This window comes from Octopus sinensis, linkage group LG6 (genome assembly GCF_006345805.1).
Source record: "Octopus sinensis linkage group LG6, ASM634580v1, whole genome shotgun sequence".
In the NCBI taxonomy this organism is placed as follows: domain Eukaryota; kingdom Metazoa; phylum Mollusca; class Cephalopoda; order Octopoda; family Octopodidae; genus Octopus; species Octopus sinensis.
In genome coordinates this window covers 18,009,145-18,021,644 of record NC_043002.1, presented here as the reverse complement: position 1 = coordinate 18,021,644, position 12,500 = coordinate 18,009,145, and positions in this window count along the sequence as shown.

The window sequence follows — 12,500 nt, the reverse complement described above, 5'->3', positions numbered from 1 at the left end:
AAGTATCTTAAAATTTTATTTTATCTATATTCCCTCCAATATCAAATTGATCTCAACTAGTGACGATACAAAACTATTTATGAGTGAAGGATAATTAAATATCTAAGTTTAAATTATATATCTAATTATTTAATGTAGCCAAATTTTTTTAGCCATTACTTTAAAATATTATGACTCACATATATGATTTAAATGATTTATATTATAGTATATCTAAATACATTATAGTTTTCACTAGCTTAATTCAATTGGCAAATATCCCTCTGTACAATTTTCATTTCGTTGTTTTTTTTCTCTCTTTATTTCTCTCTTTATTTTTTATTTCTTTATCTCTCTCTATTCTGCTTTTCAATTTAAATTACTTAACGTCTCCACGATATCTTACCCATGACTACATACTGTCTCTCACAACCCCTAACCGTCTATTTTTCAAGTCCCTCAAAGTTGTTTAGCATGATTCGATTAGCTAATACCTCCTATTAATTTCTTGACGTCTTCTTTCTCTTTTTCGCATAACTTAATATTTTTATGATTTGGTTGCTTTAAATACGAATATGTGGTCCTCATCAATCTACCTTAGTACATTTTTACCATCCTGCTTATCGTACTATATAATTCTTATTCCTCAGAAAAATATGTAAGCATGAGCCATTTTAAATAGACAGCCATGAAGAGATCTGATCCAATTAGGTTATTTTAAAAATCTATATACGTTTAACATGGTTCGAATCATGCAGATCCGAAATAGCATCATACCTAGCGACTAGCTCGAAATAGGGAGTAATTAACTGTCGACTACTGATGAGGACTTAGACTTCTTTTGGAATTCTATCCCTTATTTGTTTTATGTGTTTACGTATTTTTCACTCGTTGGTGATGTGCTGTACTGGTTGTATTATATATATAAAAAGATATTACGGACTAAAGGAAATCAACAACAAGCCTATCTTCAGAATGCGTTCTAACGTATTTTTCCATCGTCTAGGCTTAAAAAAGCCCTTATTGGTTTCCTTGTCCTGTCTTTTACTGTTTTTATCTTTATGTGTACTGTTTTTATCTTCATTTGTTTTGCTTTTACGTCCTGTTCTTGTCACTTTTTTGTTATCCCTCCGCAAAAAAATTTTACGGGAAGGACTGCTTCGACGTGGTCGTGTTCTGCCCTTACCTTCGAAACACGCATTGAATCGAAACAGGGGCAGCTGAAGAAGGGGAATGTTCCTTGTGTTGTTTGTCTTGTACTTTGTTTTTTGGTTGTTAAAAAAAGTCCGTTTCCTTGTTTGGGTTTATGTTTTCGTTTCTCGTTGTGTCCTACGTTTATTTGTGGTGTCCTGTACTCATATATGCATGTATATATACATATAGATGTAGGTATGTACATATATGTATGTATGTATATGTTTTATTTATTAAATTGTTATTATATATACATATGTATATATATATTCATATACATATATATATATAATTATGTATGTTTATCTATCTATCTATCTATCTATCTATATATATATATATATAGTTATATACACATATGTACAAATTTATATATATATATAATTATACAAAAATATGTTTATATGTATATATATACATACATACATATATATGTATGTATGAATAATAACAAATTAATAATAAATCTCCTTGGATGGTACCAAATAGTTTATTTACACGCGCGCGCACACACCCACACACACACACACATGAATATATATTTATATTTATTATTTTAAGGTAAATGTTGTGTAATGCCGGAACGATGCGAGAAGATATGAAGTAAACTACAAAGACAAAAGCGAAAAGGAAAACATAGTTGCAGTATTACTTTAGACTTTATATTTCGCGTCTATGATACCTTCTTTATGTCCTGTGGAGAAGTCAGGGATGGAAAAAGTCCTTGCTCAGATATCTGGGGAAGAAGGAAGAGGAAGAAGGAGGAAGGTGAAAGTCGACCAGCGCAGACTGGTGTTACTCGAGTAACCAAACTGCTGTATGTAATCACTTGCTGCTGTTTATGTCTGGCCTCCATTTCTTCATATGGAGGGGGCTATGTCCAGATTGAAAAAAAATAAAGAAGCAAAATAGATGTTTCGCCAATTATTTCACGGCATTATTCTTAGTGGCTGTATTTATTAGAAAAAACAGGTGCAAGGAGTTTGTTTTTATATTACAAAACTACTTCCGTTGCACTCCCAGCACAATTTGTCGGGAAATTTTAATTTTGGAGGTAAATTAAGTTTTTTTTATATTGTAATGTAGTATTTGGGTAGTAAGATGTAACGTTAGACATTGGTGGGTTGGCCATCTGGCGTCTTAGTGCATATGGAAGTGAAGGGTAGTTATAGGAACCTAAAACCTAGACTAAACGTTGGCTAAGTGAGATAGATTCTACCGTTAGTGTCAATGAAGACGAAAGCAGGTAAGTGCTGTCCATAGCAAAGTGAAGTAATAATTTAACAAATCAAGAATAGGGTAGCTTATGTAAGCTCGTTAATGATTTTGATAAGATGTACATTGACTTTAACATTCTTTTCTACTCTAGGCACAAAGCCCGAAATTTTGGGGTAGGGGGCCAGTCAATAAGATCGACTTTATAACGCAACTGGTACATAATTTATCGACCCCGAAAGGATGAGATGCAAAGTCGACCTCACAGCGTAAAGAGAGACGAAATACTTATTTCTTTACTACCCACAAGGGGCTAAACACAGAGAGGACAAACAAAGACAGACAAACGGATTAAGTCAATTATATCGACCCCAGTGCGTAGCTGGTACTTAGTTTATCGACCCCCAAAGGATGAAAGGCAAAGTCGACCTCGGCGGAATTTGAACTCAGAACGTAACGACAGATGAAATACGGCTATGCATTTCACCCGGCGTGCTAACGTTTCTGCCAGCTCATTGCTTTACATTGACTTTAATATTAAGGCTTGTATAGGTAAACATATAAAGAGAAAATTATGAATATTTTAAATGTAATATTTATTACATCATTAAATGAAATATAATTATGTAAATTTCGAAAATTATTAACACACCCACACACACCTGTTAAACGTTTATAAGCAGTGATAACGTTATAAATTACTGATTTCTAACAATCAAATTAAATCAGTATTAACGCTCTTAAGTTAATTAATACTTGAAGTAATTAAGTGAAGGCTAATGTTCTTGATTAGATACAGGAATACAGAAAACTTGTAAGGGCTCTTGACTGAAGCAGATTTTGAAATTAATGACTACAATGAATGTTGTTAAGGTTAGGGGATAACAGATGAGGGGTGCACTCAGAAAAAAGGGATGGAAGAAATAAAGAGCACTGTGTAGTTGTGAAAAAAAATTAGTAGTCTATCGCAAGAATACTACCCAGATAAAGGCGGCGAACTGGCAGAATCGTTAGCACGCCGGGCCGAAATGCTAAGCGGTATTTCGTCTGTCTTTATGTTCTGAGTTCAAATTCTGCCGAGGTCGACTTTACCATTCATCGTTTCGGGGTCGATAAATTAAGTAGTAGTAGTTGCGTACTGGGGTCGATCTAATCGATTAGCACCCTCCCCCAAAATGTCGGGCCTTGTGCCTAGAGTAGAAAAGAAAAAAACAGTACCCAGATATGTAAATTTTAGAAGTTATTAGATTGTCCTCGACGTGTAGTCTTAATTTGCTTTTTAGCTTGAGTATAATCGAATGTGCTGCGCAGTGGTTTTGAACACTAACACTACCAATTTCTAAACCGCGCAGCAATGTCTGCATTCGTATTGTAATGGCATTAAACAAAATTTTAATCAAACACAAATGAATATCTCATTTGTTTATTGGAGCGGTAAACCACATTAGTTCGCCCAGTCATCACGAACTTACAAAGTTAGAGTCCTACAACCTGCTTGTCTATTACATAGACAACCGCTGTATTTATAATCTGCATCATTCTAGTCATTCACTTTGATCATGGCTGGATCATGGCTAGAACTTGATCATGGCTGGATCTTGATCATGGCTGGATCTTGATCATGGCTGGATCTTGATCATGGCTGTTAGAAAACAGTTACTAGTTAACCTAATAATTACAGTGGCTAGTACAAACAGAAAAGAACCTAGGCATGTCCTGGACCAGCTTTGGAAATACAGTTGATAGAATTTCACTCTCTTAGATACTGGAGATAATCTACATATAACCACCCCGTTATGAAAAATTACATTAGGCGTGCCCCACAATGAACGTTTCCTGTTACTTTTGTGTACAGCACATCACCAGCGAGTGAAAAATACGTAAACACATAATAAGTAAGGGATAAAATACCAAAAGACGTCTAACCCCTCCTCAGTTGTCGACTGTTAATTACTCCTTTCTTCGAGCTTATGTTTCAATCTAGTTGCTAGGTATAACAGTACAAAAATATCGAGCTTATGTTTCAATCTAGTTGCTAGGTATAACAGTACAAAAATATCACTACAAAAGGAAAAAAAAATAGATGAACTAATGCTCATCACGAGAGGAAATCTTTCTGAAGGACTCACTTCACCCACAACCTTTTTTTTTTCTTGATCTGAAGTCGTTACCAAATTTGTTGAACAGAGTCAATGATGATATTACATCTAAACAGCAAACATAGATATATACACATATAACTGTGCATACATATGTATATGCATATTTATGTGTACATATATACACATATGCATGTACATAACTGCATATCCATGGGTAAATATATATATATATATATATATATATATATATATATATATATAAATTAGAAAAAAAACCTTTTATCAATTCAAAATGATCAATTAAATTACACTAACAATGATATACCGAAGATTAAGTAAATCGCAAAAAAATATAATAAAAACGTCTATATATATATATATATATATATATATATATATATACACATACACACACACATATATATATATATATATATTATATATATATATATATATATATATATATATATAGGAAGAAAGAAGGAATTAAAGATTCGAGGCGAATAAGTAATAAGCACTTTGGATGGTAGCAAAATATTTCTGTTGGACAATTTCCAGTTTGAATACCTGGTAAAATGATGTATAAAATCATCCAATATATTAGAAAGAAAATGCGATTGTTTGGAATACGTATTTAGAAATAAGCCTTTTCGTAAATTCGATAAATAGAATAGATACAAAATAAAAGTTACTTCAATACATCGTCTCTGTCAGAGTTCATATTCTTTAAGGCTTCAAAATAGTTTGATGAGCAAAAGCAAATAAAAGCGAGAGAGAAAGAGAGAGAGAGAAAGAGAGAGAGAGAAAGAGAGAGAGAGAGATAGAGAGAGACAACACGAACATAAGATTTTTAGCCTTGGCGCCAGACTGTAAGCTAAGAAAATATTAACCTCTTTATGTTATATGTAAACGTTCAGGTAAGATAATATTATGGACAATACTAGTTGCTGCAATTATCTCACCGTCTCTCTTTCTACGACGCCGAACATTTCCTTGCAATGAAATATTCTTTGTCAGTAAAATCGTTTGTCCGCCAGACAGACACTCCGTCGTGTATTGCTCTCCTCGGAGCCTCGTAAGATCCACAAAAGAATATTTTAACGCTTCCATTTCATTGCTGATGTTACATACTGCAAAACATGACTATGTCTTGTGACAATTTCCAATAAACTTTCATTGACGCGGGTGCCACCTTCTAATTTATATTCAATATAATATTAATACTGTATTCCATCAGCAACTACTTCGTCTTATTTAAGCGTAAACAAAATTCATTTGATAAGATTTACTTCCATACTTTCCCTCATCCACTTGATAGCAATAATTTATTTCGTCTCAACATTGTAGACTGTTGCAATAGAAGAGTAAGCTAAAATGTAACTTGTCATATTACGAGAAAATACTAACAGTCTGGAGTTGTCAAGTACAATTAAAAAAATGTTTCCTCGACACAGAATAAAAGAGATATTTGGACTATTAACAACTTAAACTCCTCGGGTGTCTTCAGTCAATGTTAAGTTGAGAACAATATTGTAAAGAGATATGAAGTTGTAGTATTTAAAAAAAAATCAAATGTAAATAAAAAAAATTAAATCTTATTTAACTGTATATTTATATAAATATACACAGGTATTCCATAAAATATCGTTTATGTCTATTTTAACTTGAAAAGGTTTATATTTTTTATTAATTCACATTTTTATGTTTCAGGTCCTATATGTGACTGTTTAATCATGCTACGGATTTCAAAGAGATCGTACTGAGGGTCAATCTGAAGGGGAACTTTTCTGCGTAAAATTGCAGAAAACCTTGGGGTTCCGCTTTCAACACATAATAGAGTCATTGTGCAATTTACCAGAGAGTGGAAGGAGTCCATTTCATCTCGCTCAGGTAGATCAGGGGCCTCTGACATGATCCTTCATTTTGTTAAGAGAAATGTGGAGAATAATTTTCGTTGCAAGGCCTCTCACCATTACCATAGCTAGAGAATGTTCCACACTATCATCTCTTGAAACTTAGATAAGGAAATACCACCTATCATACGAACCGTCGATGGTAAGTTAAATTTTATCAGTCTCTGAGATTTTTCTGATGTATGTCATTCAACTGTATGATGGTCCCAGCTCTCAAAATTCTGCCGATGCATTCTTTTCTAGATAAGACTTAGCATCCAGAATCAATATAATTCGCTAACTCACTTCAAGCTCCATATACTCTTTATTTACATATTGCATTTTGCCTCAATACTTGCTCTTAGTGGTTACAGTGAGGAAAGTTTTGAATTTCATTCATTCGGTTTCCGATATGAATCTTGTATTTCGTCCACAGTACTACGATTTCCCTTCATTCTTTTTTCCACTTTATTCATTGGTCTTATTGTTGGCAGAGTGTTTTCAGAATATCGTTTTATTATGGTATTCTGTAAAATATTTATGGGACATTTTATAGCATTTTTCACAATTTCTATTACTGCATATCCTTTCTTCGTGCAAGTTGTCTCACTCTTCAACCTCTGTTTTCTATATCGTGGCTCCTACAAAGCCAGAAACGTGATTTTAATTGCTTCTATTCATGTTTTGCAGTTATTTGTTTCTCATTGTTCTTTACTAAATATTTTCATAGTTCTATGGTGGATACTTCAAAAAATATTTCTGTTGCATTAAGACCGTGTCCTCATTATATTCGTGATAATTTTTATACAACAGATTCAGGTTGTATATTCTAAATATAGAAAATATTGCTATTGTTGCTTTGTTTTCTAGCCATATTTATTCCTTTAGCATTCATCTAAGAATATTATATATATTCAAAGGCGGCGAGCTGGCAGAAACATTAGCACGCCGGGCGAAATGCGTAGGCGCATTTCGTCTGCCGTCACGTTCTCAGTTCAAATTCCGCCGACTCAATTTTGCCTTTCATCCTTTCGGGTTCGATAAATTAAGTACCTATTTCTTTATTACCCACAAGGGGCTAAACACAGAGGGGACAAACAAGGACAGACATAGGTATTAAGTCGATTACATCGACCCCAGTGCGTAACTGGTACTTAATTTATCGACCCCGAAAGGATGAAAGGCAAAGTCGACCTCGGCGTAATTTGAACTCACAACGTAACGCAGACGAAATACCGCTAAGCATTTCGCCCGGCGTGCTAACGTTTCTGCCAGCTCGCCGCCTTATAAATTAAGTACCATTTACGCATTGGGGTCGATGTAATCGACTTAATCTTTTTGTCTGTCCTTGTTTGTCCCCTCTATGTTTAGCCCCTTGTGGGCAATAAAGAAATAAAATATAAATATTCATTGCCGTACCAGCTTTAGTTTTCTTCTTTTTTTTTTTTACATATAATTCGTTTGAGAATTAATTAAATGCGTCTATGATATTTCTTTGTACTAGGCTTATGATGTGGATCTTGTATTACTTTTGTACGCTCTTCTAAGATCGCGTTGGAATATTCTATGTTTAATTTAAGTATGTAATTAGTATTTAAGTGTTACTTCATTTAAACATTTCGCTTAACATCATGATATCAGTATGTGTATGAGGAGCATGAATATACGGCTATTTTCTAAGCCTTTTCTTCAGTGAGGCAGAGGACGACGCCTATCACTTACTCTCTTTAGTTTCTCACACACCATATTGACCTAGACACATCTTTCAAACATTTCTATGCTCTCTCAGGACGGACTGTCAACCTTTCAGTTATTTTTATTACCAAATCTTTAAATTCAGAGCCTTCTTTGTTTTCCTTTTTTTTCTAATCTGCTGGTAGGCAGGGAAAATTTCCGCTTTCAAGGTAGCGTTTATTTTGTTGACTGAAATCAATGTCAAGTGTTTGTTCCAGACACTTTTTTTTGAATGACATTGATCTCATTAACACTGAGGTTGCCGCTTTTGTATTTTTTATCGGTTTTCGTTGATTTTGTTATGGCTGCTGCTGCCGCTGTTTTATTTTGGTTTTGACATTCACAGTTTTTTTGGTGCCATAGGACTTCTTGTAGCGTTAGGTGCTGTGTGATAGTTGAAATTTAACATGTTCTCCAACCCCCTTGCAGACTGGAATACTATTAAACCCTTTCATCTCTTCTGTGTGGTTCTTTAACATTTGCTTGACCTTTCTTTCTTTCTTCCTTCCTTTCTTTCTTCCTTCCTTTCTTTCTTTCTTTCTTTCTTTCTTCATTCCTTTTTTTCTTATGTCGCTGTCACTTCAACGTTATTATGAAACGAATAGTAACCATTCATTTTCGTGAAAGCAAAATGTCCCTTTAACAAAAATGATATTCACTCAATAATATTTCCTTCAGACTGGGAAAAATATTACAGAAATGAAAAACTTACTATCTTCGATTCTATAAAAATAAATAAAGGCACAATAGCGTTCAATAAGAAATAACTGAATCTTAACAAAATACTGAGAACCGACATTTAGCCCACGAATGCCAATAATAATGATTAGGATAATGATGATATGATGATGATGATGATAATGATGATGATGATGATGATGATGATGTTAATGTTGACTATAACAATAATCGAATTAGCCGTGATGATGATGATGATGATGATGATGATAATGATAATAATAATAATAATAGCAGTAGTCAGTAACAATAATCGTTAATTGTACTTGCAGCAATAAGAATAAGAACATTAATAAAAGTAATCACAGTAAAATTTAATATATGAATAGGAGTTAAATTTTACAAGTGTTAGTTGATTACATTGGCCGTAGTATATAGCAGGTACTAATTAAGTTCTGACCGCCCAGGAATCAAAGGTAAATTCGACTCAACCAGAATTTGAACTAAAATATACCAGTTTGCTCCTGCTGCTACTGCTACTGCAACTTCCTCTGCTACTGTTACTGCTGCCACTACTACTACTACTACTACTACTACTACTAGTACTACTACTACTACTACTACTACTACTACTACTAGTGCTACTACTGCTACATTCCATACTGCAGAAACTATTAGTCCTGATAGTAGAGTGAGGATGTATCAATATATTTCGATTTATTCTCTGGGAATTATCACTTGGTTTGCAGTATGTATTGACCATGTTTCTTCGATGTACACAATTTAAGGATATGAATGGTGTAGCAATGTTCATGTATGTGTTACTATTTTCGAATAAATTTATCCATTTTAGTTGATATGTTATTTTCTTTTACTTGTAGTAAATGTTTAACCTCATGATCAAAATGATTCCTCATTCTTTAACATGTAAAGTGTATAAAGATTTCATTCAAAATATCTTTCTTTCTGTAGGAAGGTTGTGATATGATGGAGTTTACGCTGATCTGTCTTGCACTTTGCTCGATTGAGTAGACTTTCCTTGATGACTTTTGAATGACGTTTTTATCTCTATATGAAAATGGCCAATAGAGATTATGTTGGTTGGTCGGTTGGCTGGTTAATTTCGCAGGAGAGGCTTTACATCGAACAGTGAAAGAGGGAGGCTAAAAATGGTACAGAGAAATAGAGAGAGAGAAGCAGAGAGAGAGAGAAAGAGAGAGAGAGAGAGAGAGAGAAAAGAAGAGTAAGTAATATCGAACGAGTGCACTTCTGAGGCTTGGTGACAGGCAGAGAGTGAAAAATACAGCACACGCGCGCGCATACACACATAATTTAAGAGAAAAAGCAATAAGAACTGAGGAAGAAGGGGTGGGGACACATACAACACACACGCACGCACACACACAACTCACATACGTGCACAGACATAAGTACACACACACGCACACACAGTAGCACACATACGTACAAACACACGTACATAAATACACAATATGCATACACACACGCACACACACGCATGGACGCACATATACATAAAACCCTCCACAGACACACAGCACACACATACATGCACAAATATACATACACACACACATACATACATCTCTACAGTTGCATGTACATACACACAAATGTCCCCACACTCAAACACGAACACACACATACATATATACAGGGAGAGAGAGACAGAGACAGAGATTAACAGAGAGAGAGAGAGAGATTTGGACACGCGCACCAATACACATGTTCACACATACATACACACAATCCCACTGCCTTTACGTTCACATGCCAAGACACACACAGACACACATATATGCACACCTTGCCATTCACACACTCTTTAGACAGCTTCAGACTGTCTCTAGGACACCTTTCAAACTGCTCCGGCTCACTACTGACCATCACATCTACACACACGTGCGAAAACACATATAAACACACACACACATACACTGCTGCAACAACCCATACACATACCTATCACAGTAGCTGCTGATCTATCACTACGAGATTAACACTCACACACAGACCATTCACACAAAAGAAACACGTGTAAACATTTAATACCAAACACGCACATAGTCGCGCACACACACACACACACAGTTACCATCACACGCACACATGCTACCATGCAAACACACATACACTCAGTTATTGCCACGCACGCACGCTACCATGCACGCACGCTATATAAGTCATTTACACATGCCACCGCCACACGCGCACACACTGCCACCACTCATAGACGCACACACTATCACAAGCGCACATGCCACCACACACACACGCTCGCACGCGCGCGCACACGTTCACAGAGATACCAACCATTTTTCACACTCTCCTGTTCCAGAAAGCACTTTCTCTTTGACCATCTACTTCCAGTCATTTGAAAAATGTAACTATACATGGACTCTTGGCGATTTTTTCTCGCCTTCTATGTCTCCTCTTTCCGAAGAAGAGCTATTTTCAAAATCGAAAACAACCATTCTCTGAGCGTCTCATTAATACTTTGCATGTACTACGTCCTTGCATTGTGATTGTTTCTTGTATTTTTTAAAATTAATTATATATATATATATATATATATACTTAGTTCGATTTCAAAACCCCACTAGAATGGAAGAAAGCGCTATACATAATCTAAGTTATATGATGTATAAAACATGTAATATACAAATAAATATCTGTAAATATAAAACCATCCGAATTTCTGAGTACCTCATTTCTTCTTATTTATATATATATATATATATATATATATATATATATACACACACACAGACAGAGAAGTGCGGGTGCACATATATACATGCATGAAGGTGCGCTGAAAAGTTGCTGGCTTTGAGTAATAGAAAATACAAGAACAAGAGGATCTATTAATTATTATTTTATTCAACATATTCTCCCCTCAGATTTACACTCTTCAGTTTTTCTAGGCCCTGTAAAAGAACACAGAAGTTTGGATCTCCAACCAGACCTTTCGCGAAACCTAAATGCCAGGAAAGTTTCCTGCGCCTTTCTTATTCGAAAGTTAGTATTTATTTCAATTAATAATTTTGCATAAATTATAGTATTTGCATATACGCCATATTTGCTGCTATAGTCGATAGTGACATAAGTACACAGTGTAAACCGTTGTACCACGCATAACACTCAAGATTGACTGTAATGGTATTGTGTACATTCTCCAGGTCAAGAAATGTATAATGTACTTCTACTTTTATCTCAGGTGAAAACTGATAGAAAGTAATTTGCAAATTTTAGGATCACGCCACGGTCGAGTTTGAATTGTTATGTTAACTTGTAATATAACAGTATATTTACGCCGATAAATTATACAGCTTACGTTCCTAATAAACAATGCCTTTCGTTCTTATATTTGATATTTAATGAGAAATATAAATTTGGAAGTGATTATTATCCTAGAATCGTTTGAAACTACTTTGAAAACTGCGAACTCTTCATAAAATAACTCGTATGCCTATCGGCTTTTACTAGTATTGCCTTATCAAATATGCCTATTAATTTCCTTTCCAAATTTGCATATACCCTACATAAGCTTTGATGAATTAAGGGTCGTTACAATTAGCAACATTTATGATCACGATTTACTGATGTACACCTTTTATGATGGGGAAGAAAACAAGGAAAGCATATTCGCATAATTCAAGCATCTGTAATCTTTGAAGTAGAAAGT